General features: G+C 37.4%; 1 protein-coding gene across 3 annotated transcripts in view; it reads right to left on the reverse strand.

Annotated features, from left to right (window-relative positions):
• LOC144963281 (uncharacterized) overlaps nucleotides 1–21,670 on the reverse strand; it is a 132,606-nt gene that overhangs the window by 38,644 nt on the left and 72,292 nt on the right. For all 3 annotated transcript variants that reach the window (XM_078897160.1, XM_078897161.1, XM_078897162.1), the window contains one exon: nucleotides 6,656–6,703. The gene's annotated coding sequence lies outside the window, so the exon portion shown is untranslated. The remainder of the gene's footprint in view (nucleotides 1–6,655; nucleotides 6,704–21,670) is intronic.

The raw sequence follows: 21,670 nt of genomic DNA on the forward strand, positions 1-21,670 counted from the left end.
AACCAGAGTTTATTCCCACTTTCAACAGAAATAATTGGACTGCAGCAAATTGCTTGCTATCCTTTGGATAAGACGCTAGTCTATCGCAAAAAATAAATATATATATATAAAAAACTTCCTGCCAGTGCTAAGAGACATACATCTGATCTACACAATCATTGCTGGGTAGACAATGTCTATTTTATGTCGTATTCACCCGGGATCGTACCCAGTCAATCCCCCTTCCCATCCACCTTATAGTGTGAAGCGAGTGCTCTACCATCGACGGATAGAGAGTTTAAAGTGTTAGAATGTTAAATCTCTAAGGCAAAGAGTCTTGAAGAGAAGAATGTTACGTCGATACGTAACCTACTTTAAAACACAAGAAAATTTTTTAAAAAATTAAAATAAATAAAAATTCCTATTATTCATCCCATAGGGGCGATTTGTCTCGGGGGTCTATTCCAAGTGAATAACCCAGGCATCAGCCGCAGCGCCGCAAATTGAGCTAGGGCGAGGTGACTTGCTCAAGGCCACACAGTGCAGCGGCGGGTGATCGAAATCGGTACTTTTCAGGTACGAAGCAGAGACCTTACCGTACAGCTGAGCCACGTTGCCCCTTAATGAAGACTGTTACAGTAACACTTTGCAATGTCCTTTGAAGGTGTTATGCGTTTCAGATTACAAGTTATTAACTGACGTGCTCTTGTAAAACATGTATTGAAAAAAAAATTGGCCAAAAAACTCGTCCTTCAAATATCGTTATCGATTTAAAGGGACCTTCATCTTAGCAAAATAGTCTCAAACCTGGGACCTCGCGAAGTGTCCTTAAGTCCCATGTTTGAGATTTTTTTTTAAATGCGAGGACGAGGGTTATTTAAATCGATCGATATTAATTTGAAGGACGAGTTTTCTCGGGGGGGGGGGGGGGGGGGGGAGAGAGAGAGAGAGAGAGAGAGAGAGAGAGAGAGAGAGAGAGAGAGAGAGGGGGGGGGAGAGAGAGAGAACGAGAGAGGGAGAGAGAGAGAGGAGAAAAGAGAGAGAGAGAGACAGAGAGAGGAGAGAGACAGAGAGAGTGAGGAAGAGAGAGAGAGAGGAGAGAGAGAGGAGAGAACCACAAAAGAGAGGAGGGAAGGGAGAGAGGGAGGAGAGGAGGGAGAAAGAGGAGAGAGGAGAGAAGAGAGAGAGAAGAGGAGAGAGGAGAGAGAGAGAGAGAGAGGGAGGAGGAGAGAGAGGAGTGAGAGAGAGGAGGAAAGAGGAGAAAGATGGAAAGTACGTGAAAGACTGTTCCTCCTCGGGTATCTTCAATTTTCCTATTTTTAGCATTTTTACATCAATTTTACATTTTACTCAATCTTTAAAATATTGATGATCGGCGGATCAAAACTCTGAAGTCTCGATTTTCACGATCGGCGGATCAAAACTCTGAAGTCTCGATTTTCACGATCGGCGGACCAAAAGTCTGAAGTCTACATACAATCTTAGCGCACCATGTTTTATTTAACATATCTAAGACTTCAGAGTCTTGATCTGCCTATCGTGAAAAACGGGACTTCAGAAAGCGAAAGCCATACCACAAGACCACATAGACGCATATAGAATAGTATGCGCTTGGCTTCGGAGTTCACAACATTGCCATCCGGAAGTATAACGCACCAACACACAAAACTATATGTAACCTTAAACGTTTATAGTCTGGTTAATACTAACCGGCTTCAGGCAGCCCCTACCGTTTTCTACTTGTCTGGTTAATACAGCTTAGTGAGAATTACTCATAAACACGGATGGCAAAAAAAAAAAACAATAACAAAGACCTGGGTGACGTCATCTTCATTCTATCAATAAATATAATACCAAACTGACGATTTAGATGACGTGTTAATTCAATCAAGAACTATATATAAACGGGTAATCTGATATCAATCTGTACATTGACATCCGTGCAATACGGAAGCTCCTAGAAATTCTTATCTATCTACTATCAATCCAATAATATAATTTTAATATTTCTTCTAGATGGAAAGAGATGTCCTAATGTCCTATTTCAACACAACACGACAAAATCAGCCAACGTGAGCTTATTTGCAGGTCCTTATAACCCAAAATTGTCATGGGAACAGAGTCTTGTAATGGAAATGCTCTAATAATAAAAGTAAAACAAAATATTGTCCGTGACAATCATGTTAAATCAAGTCCCATAATTATTGCGTTCTGTTATCAGACCTTTAATTGTGTGTACGTTGGACACGGCAAAATGAATTCCTTGTTTAGTGTGAGACGTATTCACCTACGTCATGATTTAATGCTTGGTTTAATCAAACTGTTTTTCGTAAAATCTAAATAAAATGAGACGTATTAACAACTAACGTCATGATTTAATGCTTGGTTTAATCAAACTAATTTAATAAAGTTCGATCAAAGCAATATGGAAGTGTCCAAAAATGGTTATAATCTAATATCCATCCCTTTTCGTTTAGATAACAAATAATGTAAGAATACTATTTATAGTATTTTATCATATATTTGGCAAATTGGATATTTTGTAACACTAAGGCTCTGAAACCACTGGACAGAATCGTGATCAAATTTTTCAGGGTGAGTTTACAATTGACATGAAGATGGCGCGCGCGCGCGCGCGTGTGTGTGTGTGTGTGTGTGTGTGTGTGTTATAAGAATGCGATGATTATGTCGAAAAAATCAATTTTGTTTCGTCAAATCCCTTCGAAAACAGACGCCATCATTTTTAGCACGTGGGTTGTGTGTCAACCTTCCGTTAGCGAGTATGACAATTTGGTGGGAGTACTTGCATTAAATCGATACCAGTTTGCGATTCCTCTCATTTTTTAAATACAATCAATTAACTTAAGTTTATACGGACCATTTTGCTTTCTTATACGGTAAGTGAGCGATATTATATACAGGGTAATTTAAATCAATCGATATTTGAAGGAAGAGTTTTCTGGCCATTATGTTTTAAATAGTATCTTTCCAGCGCAAGTCAGCTGATTGAAAATTGAATTATTTGGTAATGCAATGAAAAAATATAATTTTAATAAACGAGTTTATCAGGGGTTGGCTCGTGTACATGTCACGTGATAATGAACGTGATCTGTGACCTACTGTTGAGGTCATGGTGGACACAAAAAGTTGTGAAAAAGAAACATCCGACTGATTCGACTATAACCTAACCGTGGCCTTCGTAAAGTTATGGCCTGATACTGACCAAAAAATGACGTCAAAATGCCAGTCTTTTGCCACAAAAGAAAACAAATCGTGTTGTATTCAATAGTTCAACCAATGAAATAACTTGTTTCCATGAGCTCTACTAACGACAACTCACTAGGCGGTGCAAAAACTAAATAATGACGTCAAACTGCCAGTCCTTTTGGATTTCAGTATCAGGCTATAGATAGTTCAAAGATGACGTCACTCAGGCCTTTGTTATTGCTTTTGCCATCCGCGTTTGTGAGTTGTTCTCACTAAACTATATTAACCAGACTATAAAAGTTCATGGTTACACAGAGTTTGTGTGTTGGTCCGTTATACTTCCGGATGGCAATGTTGTGAACTCCTTGGCCAAGCGCATTCTATCTATAACATAACGATGGCTACGCTATAACCCATTAAATATTATCATTAAATCGTGTTAGGATTAACAACAACTCCGCCATTTAATGATGACAAACTTTTTAAATTGCTAAAGAGTATGAATGTTATTAAGATCAACCCTTGGCTGGCAAAATAACGATAAATAATAATATGACGTCAAACGCAGTCATTGATTTGACACCGAGTTGGAATCAACAGCGTCATATTGGCCATGGATGGATATATAAGTCAATTAAAAATACTCAATAAATAATAGGACGAGAGAAAAACATCATTGTTGGGAGGGTGTTTAAAAATACCAAGATCTTCTCAAGTGTTCCGCAAGAAGGACAGAAGTGGGATGAGAGCTGAAGCATTCTTGAAGTGATGTTCAAGCGGTTTGCCTTGGGTGTTGACTGCACACGCCATTCAAGCCGTCCAGGGGAGGAGCTATTAAGTCGTGTGTGTGTTTTTTTTTGAAATACCCGAATTATAAATTTTGGCCAGAAAACTCATTCTTTAAATATCGATCGATTGGAATGACTCTCATCTTGTTAAAAAAAAAAAAATTCTCGAACCTGGGACTTCGCGAAATCTTCCTTGATACCCCAGATTTGAGAGTTTTAGCCAAGATTAGTCATTATAATTGATCGATGTTCGTATGACAACTTTTCTCACCAAAATTTTTAATTAGGTGTATTTTCTTTTTCAAAGTTAGGCCGTGTTCTCATCAAGGCGGGTGATTCTCTTTGTCAAGAGATTTGCTCTCAATTGACCCGTGGGACGTAAAGCTTCACCAGCGACCTGGTTACACTCCCGTAGGCTGACAAAACACGGCATGCTTGTCATCTGTTGGTTTGTTTGATTTTAGGTGATTAACGGCGCTTTCAACACTGTTTAGGTCATTTAAGCGCTCGGATTGTTATCTGTGACCGGTCGCCCAACCCTCCTCCCCCAAAATATGCACATCATTAACCACCCCCCCCCCCCCCCCCCCCGGGGCCCTCTCCTAAAACCAGAACGTGAAACAGAATTCCTAAGACAAGGGAAAGCCAGAGACAGCAGACCACATAATCTTTCACTGTCCTGTGACGTGATTTTGAGGCTGTCCTCAACTGCGGTGACGAATTTAAAGACTGGCTGGAGACTTCTGGTGTGGAGATGTAACCATACGCTACTATTACCACAAGAACTCAGAAAACGCGAGTCTTCGTCAGGACAGAAGTCTTGCATGGTCGTGATTCGTATCAATTTGCGGCCATCTGGTTCGATTCGGGCATCGTGGTTCAGCGGTATGGGTCTTTGTTTCGTACCCGAAAGGTACCGAGTTCGACTACCCGCCGCGCTGTGCGGCTCTGATTGAGCAAGCCACCTCCGCCTAGCTAACTTTGCGACTCTGTACTGCGGCTGACTCTAGGGTTATTCTAGTCTTCCCCTTGGAATAGACTCTAGAGACAAATTTCCCTTTGGGGATATGCGGCTATGTGGTCAAGTTTTATGACACTCGCCTTCGGATCGGAACGTCCTGAGTTCGAGTCACGAGCGACGCATAGTCGAGTCTTTTACTCACATTCTCTCACCGTACTCAGGTGTTGTATCTGTCCGAATAAAAAAATTTATATCGGCTAACAGGCCTCATGTCTCGTTCTACATGTTCATATGGTGCAGTTGACTTGGGATCCCTTGTAAAGCGCTTTATTTTAAGCACGTTTAGTAGATATTGCGCTTAATAAATGTGAGGCTGGCTGAGAAAACCCGGGAAGAAGCGGCAAGCTTCGATTCGAGATATGAGTAAAAATCGAAGATAAAGTGTTTCACATAGCAACTAAATTTATTCAGAAAAAAATTCATAACTTGGATTCAAATAGACATACAAGAAAACTGAAAGTGATCAGATAGATGTGGTCTACACCACTGCATACAGAACTCTATGAAATTTGCTCATCTTTCCGGGTTTTCTCAGCCAGCCACACAATAAATGCTCTCTAGTTTTGAATGAAGAGATTTTTTTTAAAAATTGATATCCAATGAAAATGACAGAAAAGTGTTTTTGTCAACGTGTGTCATTACAAGTAAGGGCAAAGTTCTGCTCGGGACAGTGTGGTAAAGAATTTCAAGTGGGGAGCAAGAAACCTAACCCTGTGTCAACACGGGACCTGGGACGTCGCTCTATCAAACATGGACTCTGTCGACCTGGGTGTCTGAACCACGTTCAGTTCAATGATAGCCCTGTTGTTGGTTGATAAAGTTAGTCGTCTTCTATTTCTTATAATATTATATTAATTATTATTTTCATGTAGCTCTCTCTGATTTGCGATGACTTGGCTATTATTATTTTCAATCGCGGTATGGCCAAAGACAACATGCACCTATTTGCACATATTTGGGTCTGATAACCCAATTCCGTATGTGCTCATTGTTGTAATGGAAATCTTTTTTTTTTCAATGACGTAAAATATTGTCAATTACAACAATGTTAAACTTTACCCATATGTGGATTGGTTCGGATGTCAGACCTGCATATATGTACACGACTCGCGGGACCCGCCAAAGACAATGTACAATATTATTACTCCACCCCCCTCTCTCTCTCTCTCTCTCTCTCTCTCTCTCTCTCTCTCTCTCTCTCTCTCTCTCTCTCTCTCTCTCTCTCACTTCGTGAAGTCTTCCTTTAAATCCCTGGTTTGACAAGTTCTTACCAAGATGAGTCATTTAAATCGATCAATATTTGAAGGACGAGTTCCCAGACCAATTTTTTAAATACGTCTTTTTTTCCAAACTACGACAGTGAACTGTTAAAATAAATTTTACAAAGTTAGTTTTAAGTCAAGAGATCAGATTTGAACAAAATCAGTGTTTTTTTTTTTGTTTTTTTTTTTTGTTTGTTTGTTTTGTTGTCTTTCTTTTCTGTGTTTTTTTTTCTGGGCTTTATTTTTTCACATTTTTTTTTTGCTTCTTTATTTTGTTTCCATTTTTAGTGGGGGTGGGGGGAGGGGGGGGTTGTTTTGCTTTGTTTTGTTTAAGAGAAAAATATCTCTTTCCAATTAGGGCAGTTAGTCTAAAACTAAATTATGAGAAACATGCTCACCCCGATGTATAAGCCTTTTCAGAGGAGGGGGTCGTCTTTGTGAGGACACTGTCATGTGGATAAGAAAAATAAAATATTAATAATGATGATGATGACGATGGTGATGATGATGATGATGATGATGATAATGATGATGATGATGATGATGATGATGATGATGATGATGATGGTGACGATGATGATAATGATCATGACGATATTAATAATAATAATAAATAATAATAATAATATAATAATAATAATAATAATAATAATAATAATAATAATAATAATAATAATAATAATAATAATAATAATAATAATTATTATTATTATTATTATTATTATTATTATTATATTATTATTAATAAGAGAAGAAGAATAAGAAGAGAAGAGAAGAAGAAGAAAAAGAAGAAGAAGAAGAAGAAGAAAAGAAAAAAGAAAAAGAAGAAGAGAAGAAGAAGAAGAAAAGAAGAAGAAGAAGAAAGAAGAAGAAGGAGAGAAGAAGAAGAAAACGAAGAAAGAAGAAGAAGAAGAAGAGAGAAGAAGAAGAAGAAGAGAAGAAGAGAAGAAGAGAGAAGAAGAAGAAAAGAAGAAGAAAAGAAGAAGAAGAGAAGAAGAAAGAAGAAGAAGAAGAAAAGAAGAAGAAGAAGAAGAAGAAGAAGAAGAAGAAGAAGAAGAAGAAGAAGAAGAAGAAGAAGAAGAAGAAGAAGAAGAAGAAGAAGAAGAAGGAATTGTAACCAATTATGATCCAAACATGACAACATTGATAGGGATTCGTCTCTTACCAGTTTACATCTTTCTATTGAATGTTTTGCCCCAAAATAAAACAAGTCGTCATTCAAATATCGATTGATTTGAATGATCCTCATATTGGCAACAACAACCAAATCTCTCAAACCTGGAACTTTAATAAAAACTTCGCGAAGTCCCAGGTTTGGGATTTTTGTTGTTGATGATGTTGCCGAAATGAGGTTCATTTAAATCGTACGATATTCGGACGAGTTTTCTGGCCAAATTATTAAATACGTATTTATCCGAAGACGACAGCTAACTGTTTAATTTTCCTCCAAACAATTGCCAATGCTTTACTGCTCTAGAAAAACGCATATTTGAAAATTTGGCCAGAAAACTTGTCCTTCAAATATCGATTGATTTAAATGACCCTCATCTTAGCAAAAACGATGAAACCTGGGACTTTTTGTTTGTTTGTTTTTTTCCAAGATGGGGGTCATTTAAATCGATCGATATTTGAAGGACGAGTTTTCTGGCCATTTTTTAAAAAAATAGGTTTTTACAGAGTACGGCAGTATTGGCAGTGTTGCAGTTAGGGGGATTGAAGACATCCAAATGGCAAATATTTCCACAAGATTGAATATCAGCCACAAGGCGTTTTCAATGTCTTCAGTGGGATAAAAATAGAACGGTATTATTGTGTCAAGCACCGAAATTACGAGCCGCTGGAAACCTCAGCGCTCCCAAAATAGCAGAGAATTCAAAGAAAAGGTAACTCTCATTCATTGCGGCTTGAATGGGAGGGGGAAAAAAGGCAAGTTGTAAATTCCAGGGACGAGTGTTTGAATACCCAAGCCGCAATTAAAGCATTCCAGCCTTGGGGGTTTCGAGAATCCGTCCTTATGCAAGCTGATTCCGTTGTCCCGCGTTATCTCCCGTGTCTTATCTGACCGCCCAGTCCTGTACCAGTTATAATAATGCCCACCGCCACCCTCCATTATTCTACGCTTATCTTTTTTGCAACATCTTACATTATCTATCTCACTTTTTTTTCTTCACTTTTTCCCCCAACTCCCCCCCCCCCCCCCCCCACACACACCCTCTCTCTCTCTTGCTCTCTCTCTCTCTCCCTCTCTCTCTCTCTCTTTCTTTCTCCCCCCCCCCTCTCTCTCTCTCTCTCACTCTCCCTCTATCCTCTCTATCTCACTCTCCCACTTTCCTCTCTATCTCCCCTCCCCCCCTCTCTCTCTCTCTGTCTCTTTCTCTCTCTCTCTCTCTCTCTCTCTCTCTCTCTCTCTCTCTCTCTCTCTCTCTCTCTCGGCCTCTCCATTAACCAATTAACTTCCGTACAATTGAAAAACTTGTTTTTTAAATTTGGCCAGAAAACTCATCCTTCAAATATCGATCGATTTAACTGACCCTCATCATGGCAAAAACTCTCAAAACTGGGACCTTGCGAGGTCTTGATTGAAGACCCAGGTTTGAGAGTTTGTTTTTTTTTTTTTTTTGCCGAGATGAGTCATTTAAATCGATCAATATTTGAAGGACGAGTTTTCTGGCCAAATTTTTTAATATGTTTTTTTTTTTTTTTCCAGAGTACGACAGTCAGAGAACAATGCAGGACATCGCGTGTCTATTCCGTGGAAAAACAGGTTTGGGTTATTTTGTTCATCTTGATTTCTTTTGCTTACGAGCTCCCGTCATCGTCGTTCGTGGGCCACAACGACTCTTCCGTAAGGAATACAACAACTAATTACTGCCATGCAATCACAGAACACGTTTTTTTTCTTCAAAAAATGGCCAGAAGGTTTTCACCACATAATAATATAATAATATCTTTAATAAAGATCGCCACAACTAAAAGACAAAAACTCGGGGATTTGAGACTTTTGACATGTTTGGAAAATCTGAATCATTTATTGGAGGTCTGAGGTTTTGGAGTTTTTGACAAAATGGTGATTACAATCAACATAGGGGTCATCTAAATTTATCGAAATATATGAAGTAAACGTTTTCTGCCATGACTGACACAATAAATGTTATTTGTCCAGTTTACGGTAAATTACTCCAGCTCTGCCTAGTGTCAAACCATCGCCTTTCAGGCTTGTGGAATAATAATATGGCCCGGACACAGGGGGTGGTGGAATAGTGTAGAAAACGTTCACGGTTTGTTTGTGATTGCGAGAGGATGGAGTGAAAGTACAAGTGATTGCAGATACAATGGGACACGTTGTTTACAACGTTATTACAGCTACACATTTGTCTTCATGTGTGTTTTGTGTTGTTGTTGTTGTTGTTATTGTTGGTGGTGGTGGTGGTGGTGTTGTTGTTGTGTGTGTATGGGGGGGGGGGTGGGATAATTCGGCCACGCTTTCAGAGTCTGGAGAGCCTCTTGGTTGATTATGAAATACGACAAGTAAGCTAAAGAACGGCCTCAAAATATACGAATTGGTTCTATCGCAAAATATCAGGCGTAAAAAAGACAGGCTCCACATGCACAGATATATATATATATATAGAGAGAGAGAGAGAAGGATGGAAACTGTTTGTCTGCGGCCTATACCTGACCCAGGGTGAAAAGGCAATGATATATATATATATATATATATATATATATATATATATATATATATATATATATATATATTGATAGATTTATAGAAAGATAGATGTATAAATAGATAGATAGATAGGTATATTGATAGCTGATAAACAGATATATATATATAATATATATATATATATATATAATATATATATATATATATATTATATATAAATAGATGGATAGATAGATAGATAGAAAGATAGATATATAAATAGATATATAGATATGTATATAGACAGATATCTGATGAACAGATAGATAGCTATATAAATAGATAGATAGATAGATAGATAGATAGATAGATAGATAGATAGACAGACAGACAGACAGACAGACAGACAGACAGACAGACAGATAGATAGATAGATAGATAGATAGATAGATAGATAGATAGATAGATAGATAGATAGATAGATAGATAGAGAGTTGGGTGGATGGTTGGGTTGAAAGATTGTTTGAATTGTAAACGAGATGTTTGTGAAGAAGATTGTGCGAAAGAGAAAGTGTAATAAAACGGGAGGTATTCAGACATTGATGTGAAAGAGAAATTTAAGACTTTGTAAAGGTGTCAAATGAGCATACGATACCCTTTTCACACCTCGGAGGTGTTCACATCCGCCAGCGTGTGAAATGATGACGTCTCATATTCTGATAATAGAGTACACTATGTTTGCTTGTCATTGATAGGCAATTTATCACTCATTATATTCTAATGGTGTTGATTATTGGTGGGAATTGTTGTTGTTGTTGTTGTTGTAGTAGTAGTAGTAGTAGTAGTAGTAGTAGTAGTAGTAGTAGTAGTAGTAGTAGTAGTAGTAGTAGTAGTAGTAGTAGTAGTAGTAGTAGTAGTAGTAGTAGTAGTAGTAGTAGTAGAGTAGTAGTAGTAGTAGAAGTAGTAGTAGTAGTATAGTTAGTAGTAGTAGTAGTAGTAGTAGTAGCAGTAGTAGTAGTAGTAGTAGTAGTAGTAGTAGTAGTAGTAGTAGCAGTAGTAGTAGTAGTAGTAGTAGTAGTAGTAGTAGTAGTAGTAGTAGTAGTAGTAGCAGTAGCAGTAGCAGTAGCAGTAGTAGTAGTAGTAGTAGTAGTAGTAGTAGTAGTTTAGTAGTAGTAGTAGTAGTAGTAGTAGTAGTAGTAGTAGTAGTAGAAGTAATAGTAGTAGTAGTAGAAGTAGTAGTAGTAGTAGTAGTAGTAGTAGTAGTAGTAGTAGTAGTAGTAGTAGTAGTAGTAGTAGTAGTAGAAGTAGTAGTAGTAGTAGTAGTAGTAGTAGTAGAAGTAGTAGTAGTAGTAGTAGTAGTAGTAGTAGTAGTAGTGGTAGTAGTAGTATCAGTAGTAATTTATAGTGTTATCATTAGTTGGCATAATACTATAAAACAAATTATTCCTGCCATTACAATAATTACCAATTACCATAACACTTAATTGGCGGTATAAGTGATTGTAAATATCGTTATCCCTATCATCAAACGAGAAAATTACCACTTATTGTCTTCTTTGCCATCCCCTGGGCACTTGTCAATACCAAAGTTGTTTTTGCCATCATTAAGCCCGACGATATTAACATGCGATTATTTTACAGATCTACAAAATTCTCAAAACCTCCCAGCTCGTGTCCCATGGGAGTGTTAGAGTGACATTTTATCAAGTGTTCATTTTATTCCCATCAAAACAAAACTATAGCACTCTGATAATTAAAACAACGACACATTTATTTTTTAAAAAATTTTGGCCAGGAAACTCGTCCTTAAAATATCGATCGTCATCTTGTGAAAACTCATATAGCTGAAACAACAAAGAATTATTTTTGGAAGTCTCATATTGAGAGTTCAGAGGGGATTTCATTTCATGATAGGGGGCATTTTAGTCGATCGATATTTGAAGGACGAGTTCTCTGGCCAAAACGTATTAATAAGTGTATGTTTTTGTTGTTGCTTTTTACAGAGTCCGGCAGAATCGCCATAGCTCGGACAAATTAAAGACTCGAGTACTAAAAGTACTTACGTCGCACATTTCCATAAATTTAAGCTAGCCTAATCAATGATAAACTTAAGGCATAATCACAGCAGTTCATTCACCATGATAAACACGATCTAAGTCTTAGGTATCTGTGCGGCTCTATGGTCTTGCGATATGGCACTCGCTTTCGGATCGGAAGGGCCTGTGTTCAAGCCTCGCTCGGCGCATAGTTGAGTCATTGCCGAAGGCTCTTGGTTCACATTCTCTCACCGTACTTCGGAATTCTATTAAGATGGTTTTTAGTGGAATTAGTTATTCGTCTCTTTTGAATCAATTCTACCTTCTCCTCCTCCTGCCCCCCCCCCTCTCTCTCTCTCTCTCTCTCTTTTTTTTTTCTTTCTCTCTCTATCTCTCTCTCTTTCTTTCTCTCTCTCTCTCTTTCTTTCTCTCTCTCTACCTCTTCCCCTCGTTCTTGCTCCTCTCTCTCTCTCTCTCTCTCTCTCTCTCTCTCTCTCTCTCTCTCTCTCTCTCTCTTAAAATGTTTCAAAAAGCGTTTCAGGTTAAATAGAACACAAGGGTGGGGGAGGGGGGAGGGGAAGGGAGAGAGGGGTCATGCGTGACAATGGAGCGTTCTACCATTTCTCAAAAAGTTCTGTCGTATTCTGAAAAAAAACCAACACATTAAAAACTTTATGGCCAAAAAAACTCGCCATTATTCGATCGATTTAATAGACCCTAATCTTGTCAAAAACTCTTAAACCTGGGACTTAAAGAACATTTCGACAAGTCCCAGGCTTGAGAAATTTTGCTAAGATATGAGGGTCATTTTAACCGATCATCAAATGGCGTTTTTTTTTTTGTTTTTTTTTGTTTTGTTTTTTGTTTTTGTTTTTTGGGGGGGGGGGGGGGCAAAATGTTTTTAATGTGTTGCTGTTGTTTTTCAGAATACGACAGGACTTTTTGAGGACGAGTTTTCTGGCCAAAATTATTTTTTTAGAAATATGTTTATATTTTCAGACTGATATTGAGCTCATGCCCGTCGTAGCCAGACCACGAAATTATGGGTTTTGGCTCAGATAGATTACAAACTGGTCAGATTAAGGCAGGGCAATAATTTAGCGTCATTAACGTTGATCGCACGGACTGATGGGAAGAAGACAGGGGGGGGGGGCGGTGAAAATAAATGAATAGTATCTAGATATATCATCAAAATAAATGAGATAACTTCATTCTGATTGTATCACGCAACTTATTTGGTCAGTAAACATTTTATATCAACTTTGAACTGGAAACAATGTCCTGGATGAAAGTGAATTTCCCTCATAAACAATCGGACTTTCTTTTTTTTTCAACCGCCTAAAAACAGATCTTTTCATTAAATATTAACTTAATTAAATTTTCAAATGAAGGCTGGTTCCTACTTTTTGAGATTTTCCATCCATGAGATCAATTGAAACAATACCACATAGCCGTCAGATCACCGTCCAATCCAAAGGGTGTCAATAAATTGTGATTAATTTATCTAACTACAAAATTAGGATTAACACTAAAGCAATTGGATTTCCGGCTAAGAAGAACTACTTACATGTCAAACACATTTTTAATAAGGACGAAGGATTTAAACCGCCAATGAGATTATTGAATTTATAATCTCAGAATTATCCTTGGAGTGTTATAGGATTAACGTCAGATTAAGATTAAAGTTGAAAATAACGACACTCATTAGCACAAATCGACCTTGTTCGTCGATGATGGACAACAATCAGTATTAGTGTTATCACAAAAGCAAGAAGAATGTTCAGTGCATTGAGGATGGCAAAGTTGAAGGCAGATCACCAGGAACATGGATGGACGATGTGAAATGTTCAAGTGGACTCTCTGTAGCTGAGGAATAACGCTCAATGCATTGAGGAGGGCAACTTTGATTGCAGACCACCGAGAACATGGATGGACGATGTGAAATGTTCAAGTGGACTCTCTGTAGCTGAGGAATAACGCTCAATGCATTGAGGAGGGCAACTTTGATTGCAGACCACCGAGAACATGGATGGACGATGTGAATATGAAAGACGGAGTGTACTCTCTGCAGCTGAATGCAGCCAAAAAGCGTGCAACAGAAAAGAGCGGCGTACTATAATTTCAAGTCGACCTCTACCGAAGAGATGGCACCGGAACTGGAATTGGAACTGAACTGAGCTGAACATCGTGTAGTCTCGCAATCAGTCAAACAAACTTGCACTCAATCAACGTGTTTTCACACCGATAATGACACGATTTATCTATGTACACCTTTTATATCAGTTCATTACTCATCAATAAACGTCATATTGTGTTGCTCGCCTGATCTGTGGCTAAAACTAGCCGTCAGAAAAGTTGCAACTTAGTATCACTGGCAACAAGTCGCGTGAGGGTTTGACGAAATTTATTGTTCAAATTTGAAATAAAGTTCAAGCTAATATTATAAATGACTTTATTCAACTTGCCGATAAGGCAAAATCGTGTTGTAATTTGTATTATAATGTTCCAGAAAATAAGACAGATCAGATGATAAATCGCCTCTTTCAAAACGCCAGGCATTTCCAGAATTAATCGAAGGCTGGATTTTCAAAACTCGTTAAGTCGTTTTTTTTTCTACTTTTTGAAATTTTCCATCCATGAGATAAAATGAAACGTAAGTTTTATTTTAAGAATCGAATGGCACAAGAATTTCCAAAGATTTGTGTGAATTTGAAGTTTAAATATGATAAAATAATAGACCGACTGAGACATTTTAGGGGAAATAATCCTCAATATCTCAAAATGGGAAGAACGGAGTTAGGGAGTTTTGGAAAACTACTCTTCAAGTTATTTTTAGACATGCCAGCTGATTCCTGGCTGGCAAAATCACGGATAACTCTCATTTGAATCATAATATGACGATTAACCCTTAAACGACGAGGTTGAAATTCTTCTAAAATAACATTAATTACCTTGTTACGCAATATCTGGGACTAGATGGGCGCGGTTTTGTGATTTAGTGGTATGTCACTCATCCTTGAATCGGAAAGTTCAAGCTTCGAGTCCAGCTCCGAGCAGCGCATAGTTGACTCCTTGGTAAAGGCTCTTTAATCATTCTGTCTCACCGTATACTCAGGTGTGAAATGAGTGGGTAACATTAATTTGATGTTGGGTAAGATTAGACACGAGCTCCCGCTTCAAAGAGTTACGGTGACGGGATGACGTGATAGGTCTGTGACAAACTGAAGGGCATAAAACTCACGCGCCGATTCTTACTTGTTTTTGCCAACTAATCGTATTGGCTAAATTCAGTGACCTTGGTAAACCAAAAGGTTAATTAATTAATGTATATTCTTTCAATCCTATGTTTGGAGTTTCCAACAAGCTACAAACAACGCTGCACAACCTTGGGGAGCTCGCATTATGGTCCGTGGTCAGCGGTACGGTCTTGAGAAAGTTACCTCGCTCGCCTGAGCTCAGTTTGCGGCGTTGCACTGCGGCTAACGCCTGAGTTATTCCAGTCTTCCCTTGGAATAGTCCCCTAAAGAAAAACTTCCCCTATGGGATGAATAAAGGGAATTTTATTTTCATTTAACGACTAGGTACTCATTTTACACCTGAGTACAGTGAGATAATGTTATTAAAGAGCCTTTCCAAGGACTCAACTATGCGCCGAGCGAGGCTCGAACCCAGGACCTTCCGATCCGAAAGGGAGTGTCATATTTACAATGGGGGTCCCGTTAGCTCATTTGGTAGAGCACTCGCTTCAGAAGCAAAGGGACCAAGATGGATCCCGGGTGCAGTCGAGGAATTTTTTTTCTGACCCCCCCCCCCCCCCCCCCCCCCTCTGGACACCCAGCAGTGATTAGGTATCTAGGTCTGATAGATGTGGCGGAAAGTACTTTGCGATAGACTAGCGTCCTATCCGATGGGTAGCAAGCAATTGCCAGTGTCCGTTTCAAGCGCTATAGAAACCGGGATAAACTCCGGCTCCATGGGCCTAAGCTCTGAAGGAATTTTTTTCCCCTTTTTTAAAGCTAAAATCAGAAATATCTATTACCACAGGGCATTCGAGAAAAAGAATCTTTGTCTATTTTTAAACGTTCGCTTAAAACATTTCTATTTCGATTTTAGTAGATGATAATATGAGAAGCTAGATGGGGAAACGATTTGTGTAGTGTATGCGCGCGCGCGGTTGTGGTGTGCGATGAGTATGTGTCAGAAGTAATTTGTATTTAGGGCGTTAGAGTCAGGTTGTCTCTGAGTTATAGGTAATTAAGTTATAGTCAGTTATTTATTATTATACATTATTATATTATTTCATTTATTATTATCTATTATTATTATTATTATTATTATTATTATTATTATTATTATTATTATTATATATTATTATATTATTATATTATTATTATTATTATTATTATTATTATTATTATTATTATTATTATTATTATTATTATTATTATTATTATTATTATTATTATTATTATTATATATTATATATTATTATTATTATTATTATTATTATTATTATTATTATTATTATTATATTATTATTATTTATTATCTATTATTATTATTATTATTATTATTATTATTATATTATATGTTTGTTTTTGTTGTTTTGTTTTGTTGTTGTTGTTGTTGTGTTGTTGTTGTTGTTGTTGTTGTTGTTGTTGTTGTTGTTGTTGTTGTTGTTATTATTATTATTATTGTTGTTGATCATGAGAAAGGCAAGGAAAAACCCTTGGCGACCACCAGCCCCATGCAATGACTTCTTGGAGCCCGATGATGATATGGACAGTGTCGTATGTCAAGCTGTTTGATCGAGTACCTCCGAGCTACCAAGTTATAACATTATTATTATTATAGAGAAGAAATGTATTCTGAGGGAGGGGGGGGGAGGGGGGAACAAGCGTTTTGTCCAATTGGAAGCAAGCAATTTATTGTAACTGTCTGATTCATGCAACAGAAAATGGAATGTCCCTGGTAGCTTTCGATATTTATTCACATTAAAATACAAACACAACACACACACACACACACACACACACCTATATATATATATATATATATATATATATATATATATATATATATATATATATATATATATATATATTTATAATTGAGCTTAAAATTGAGCTTTGTATATTGTGCAATATCCATTAACGTGCTCAAAGCGCTTTACAATTTTTTTTCAGACAGTGACAACGCTGTTAACGACCAGGTACTCATTTTACACCTGAGTACGGTAAGAGAATGCGAGTAGAGAGCTTTTTCCAAGGACTCAACTATGCGCCGAGCGAGGTTCGAACCCAGGACCTTCCGATCCGAAAGCGAGTTTCATACCACAAGACCATAAACTCGCACAATATATTCAACACACACACACATACACGCACATACACACAACACAAACAATACAGAGAGAGAGAGAGAGAGAGAGAGAGAGAGAGACAGGGAGAGAGAGGGAGAGAGAGAGAGACAGAGAGAAAGAGATAGATAGATAGAGAGAGATAAGGAGAGAGAGAGAGAGAGACACACACACACAGAGAGAGAGAGGGAGAGAGAGAGAGAGAGAGAGAGAGAGAGAGAGAGAGAGCGAGGAGAGAGAGAGAGAGATAAAGACATATTCATTTAACTCACACATTCCATAAGAAAGAGCAAGAAAGTTAAGTAAGGATCACGGAGGGTATAAAAACACTTGAGGAATGAAGCGATGCCTCCTTGGACCATAATGATGTGGACATAATTTCATGTCAAGCCTAGTCAAGGATGTGAAAACACTCCCCATCTCAGCCGTCCAGGACCAGGACTACACTATGACAAAACATCTTTTTGTCTGCGTTAAAAATAATAAATTCCCTTTATTCATCCCTAAGGGGAAATTGTTTTTAGGGTCTATTCCAAGGGAAGACTGGAATAACCCAGGCGTCAGCCGCAGGGCAGCGCCGGAAAGTGAGCTAAGGTGACTTGCTCAAGGCCACACAACGCGGCGGGTAGTCGAACTCGGTACCTTTCAGGTACGAAGCAAAGACCATACCGCTGAGCCACGCTGTCCCAGAAACCCTGTTTATTTTCTGCACAGACCTGCTACTTTAACTCTCGTCTTACCAGCCAGCCACTTTCAGAATTTTCCCCAAAACTTCACACCCAACTAACACAAAAATAGTTTTTATATCACTCAATTAAAATAGCAGTAATATTCTTGCGATAAATAATTTATGTAGCAAAACATGCTCTACAACACACTGTTCATTTTCTTTAAATTTTATGATGCACAAGAGAAATTTTAATTTAACAAAAGTTGGTTGTATCGTAACGAATGTGACGATTTTCCTATAGTTGGTAAGGAGAGGGTTTTTAAAAAATCCCTTTATTCATCCCATAGGGGAAATTTATCTCTAGGGTCTATTCCAATGGAAGACTAGAATAACCCAGGCGTCAGCCGCAGTGCAGCGCCGCAAATCGAACTAGGGCGAGGTGATTTGCTCAAGGCCACACAGCGCAGCGGCGGGTGATCAAACTCGGTGGTACCCTTCGGGTACGAAGCAAAGATCCTACCGCTGGCTCCGCTGCCCCCAATAAATGCGTAGTTTTGATTTGAGATTTTTATATAGAGCAATTTCCACTCAACGTGCTCAAAGCGCTTTACAAACGGTCCCTGACCAACAGCAGCACGTAACATGTAGAACGAGACATGACTGACGCCTGTTAGGCGATATTACATTTTTTTTCCTCGACAGAGACAACGCTGTTCACGGCCAGATACTCATTTTACACCTGAGTACGGTGAGAAAATGTGAGTAAATAGCCTTTTCCAAGGAATCAAACGATTCGCGGAACGAGGCTCGAACCCAGGACCTTACGATCCGAAAACGGGTGTCATACGACATAGACCACATCCTAGTTTTCACGTAAAGTGATATTAAGCTTCTCGAAGCTGTGAACTTTAAAAAGTATTTTTTTTAATGAATATAAGAGCTTCAAAAAAGAGAAAAACACCAAACATGGAACGTTTCGGACTCAAAGCCCTTCTCATTCATTCAACAACAACAAAAAAAAACAATGAAAACATGAATACAATCGAACGTTTCGGACTCAAAACCCTTTTTCAGTCAACAAAAAAACAAAAAATGAAAACATATATACAATCGAACGTTTCGGACTCAAAACCCTTTTTCAGTCAACAAAAAAAACCCAATGAAAACATATATACAATCGAACGTTTCGGACTCAAAACCCTTTTTCAGTCAACAACAAAAAAAAAAACAATGAAAACATATATACATAAGAATGTTTCGGACTCAGAATACTTTTTCAGTTTGTTAACAACAACAACAAAAATTAACAATGAAATCATAAATACATTAATGTATTTTGGCCAGAAAACTCGTCCTCCAAATACCGACAGATTAAAATGACCCTCATCTTGTCACACACAACCTCTCAAATCTGGGACTTCAAGAATTCTATCTTAAAAGATCGATATTTGTTTTGTTTTTCAAAATACAAAAGTATTTTTGTGTCTCTCAACTAAAAAGATTTAACGATTAAAACAGATTTAAGACTTGTTAAATGCTTATCTTTAATCATCAACATTTTCATGAAATAAACGTTTTCCGGTCACATTTCTTTTTTTTTTTTCTTTTTTTTTTTTGTAAAAAAAAAAAAGCAGAAAAAGAAAGTGTTTTGTCTTTAAAAAGGCAATTCTAACCGTAGTGCATATGAAAATAACCAAAATCATACATAACACACACACATACACACACACACACACACACACACACACACACATTTGAAGATGGAGATGCTTTAAGAAAATGAGTTTAAAACGCACACTGCCAAAACAAAAAAAAAAAGAAAAGCGAATAACAAAACAAAACAAAACAAAGAAAAAAACTGGCAAAGTGCCCTTTTCTCACTCAATTTGGTCAGTAAACTATTATAATATCATAACACATCGATATATCATATGAACGCGATCCGGACTTGTCAAAAAATCCTTAACACGAGTTTCTTTCAACACTGCATCACGTCTTCAAAATCTTGAGTTGAAGACAAGTATGCCTCATCTTAATATCAAAACAACGCTGGAGCACTCTGGAAAAAACACGTATTCAAAATTTTGTCCAGAAAACTCGTCCTTTATTAATAAATGTGAGGATGGCTGAGAGAACCCGGGAAGATGCGGCAAGCTTCGATTCGAGATAATATGAGCCAAAATCGAAGATAATGTGTTTGCCCTAGCAACAAAATTTATTCAAAACAGAAAATATGCATAACTTGGGTTCTAATAGACATAGAAATAAAATTTAAAGTGGTAAATGATCAGAAAGATGTGGTCTACATCACTGCATACATAACTCAATTTATGAAATTTGGGCATTCTTTCCGGGTTTTCTCAGTCAGTCACAGAAATATCTATCGATTAAAATTACCTCCATCTTAGTAACAACAACAAAAATAAATAAATAAATAAATAAATAAACAAATAAATAAATAAACAACTCTCAAGCCTGGAATATCAAGAGAAAATTCATGAAGTCCCAGGATTGATCGATTTTGCCAAGACGAGGGTCATTTTAATCGATCGATGTTTGAAGGAAGAGTTTGTTTTTTTTGGCCAAGATTTTTAATACATGTTTTCCAGAGTAGGAGAAAATAGGGGAACAGCGTGGCTCAGTGGTACGGTCTTTGCTTCGTACCTGAAAGGTACCGAGTTCAATCATCCGCCGCTGCGCTGTGTGGCCTTGAGCAAACAACCTCACCTTAGTTCAATTTGCGACGCTGTACTGCGGCTGACGCCTGGGTAATTCGTCTTCCCTTGGAATAGACCCCAGAGATGAAATTTCTTCTATGGGATTAATTAATAAAGGGTATTTTATTTAATTTTTTATTTCATTTATTCAATAAATAGAAGTTTTCTTGTAAAAATTCACAGAAAAGTGTTTTTAAATTGCACAACTGAAACCCCTGTCTTTGCACTAGAACGAGATAGAAGAGAAAACAGGGTTGTTATGAATGAATTAATGAGAGTGTTTTCATATTTGGTAAGGTGTTTGTACGACTCTTTCCAAGCCAGAAGACAGGTGTTTAACTCTAGGGAACGGAGGGAAATAAAGAACTCTCTGAACTAAATATATATATATATATATATATATATATATATATATATATATATATATATATATATATATATATATATATATATATATATAGAATCGTGTTTGATACAAATATGGTACGAAAAGTGCTCGACATGTAGTAATGGAGCGAATTATTATTTAAAATATTGACTTAATGGCTTAATTTGCCATCGTCAGGACTGAGTTGTTTTATTGACAGTCAACAAAACAACTCAGTCCTGACGATGGCAAATTAAGCCTGAAACATTGATGTAGACTGTCCCAAACTTTGTGGTAAATATTTTAAATAATATATATATATATATATATATATATATATATATATATATATATATATATATGTATGTATGTATATTAAAAAGAAAGAAAAAAGCAGGTATACATGTGACCCCTTTAATTGAGCTTTTATATAGCGCAATATCCACTAAACGTGCTCAAAGCGCTTTAGAAGGGGTCCCTGGTCAACAGCAACATTTAACATTAGGACGGAACATGACGCCTGTTAAGCGATTTTCCAATTGTTCGGACAAAGACAACGCTGTTAACGGCCAGGTACTCATTTTACACCTGAGTACGGTGAGAGAATGTGAG

This window comes from Berghia stephanieae, chromosome 1 (genome assembly GCF_034508935.2).
Source record: "Berghia stephanieae isolate SIO BIC M18660-M18661 chromosome 1, UCSD_Bste_1.3, whole genome shotgun sequence".
NCBI lineage: Eukaryota > Metazoa > Mollusca > Gastropoda > Nudibranchia > Aeolidiidae > Berghia > Berghia stephanieae.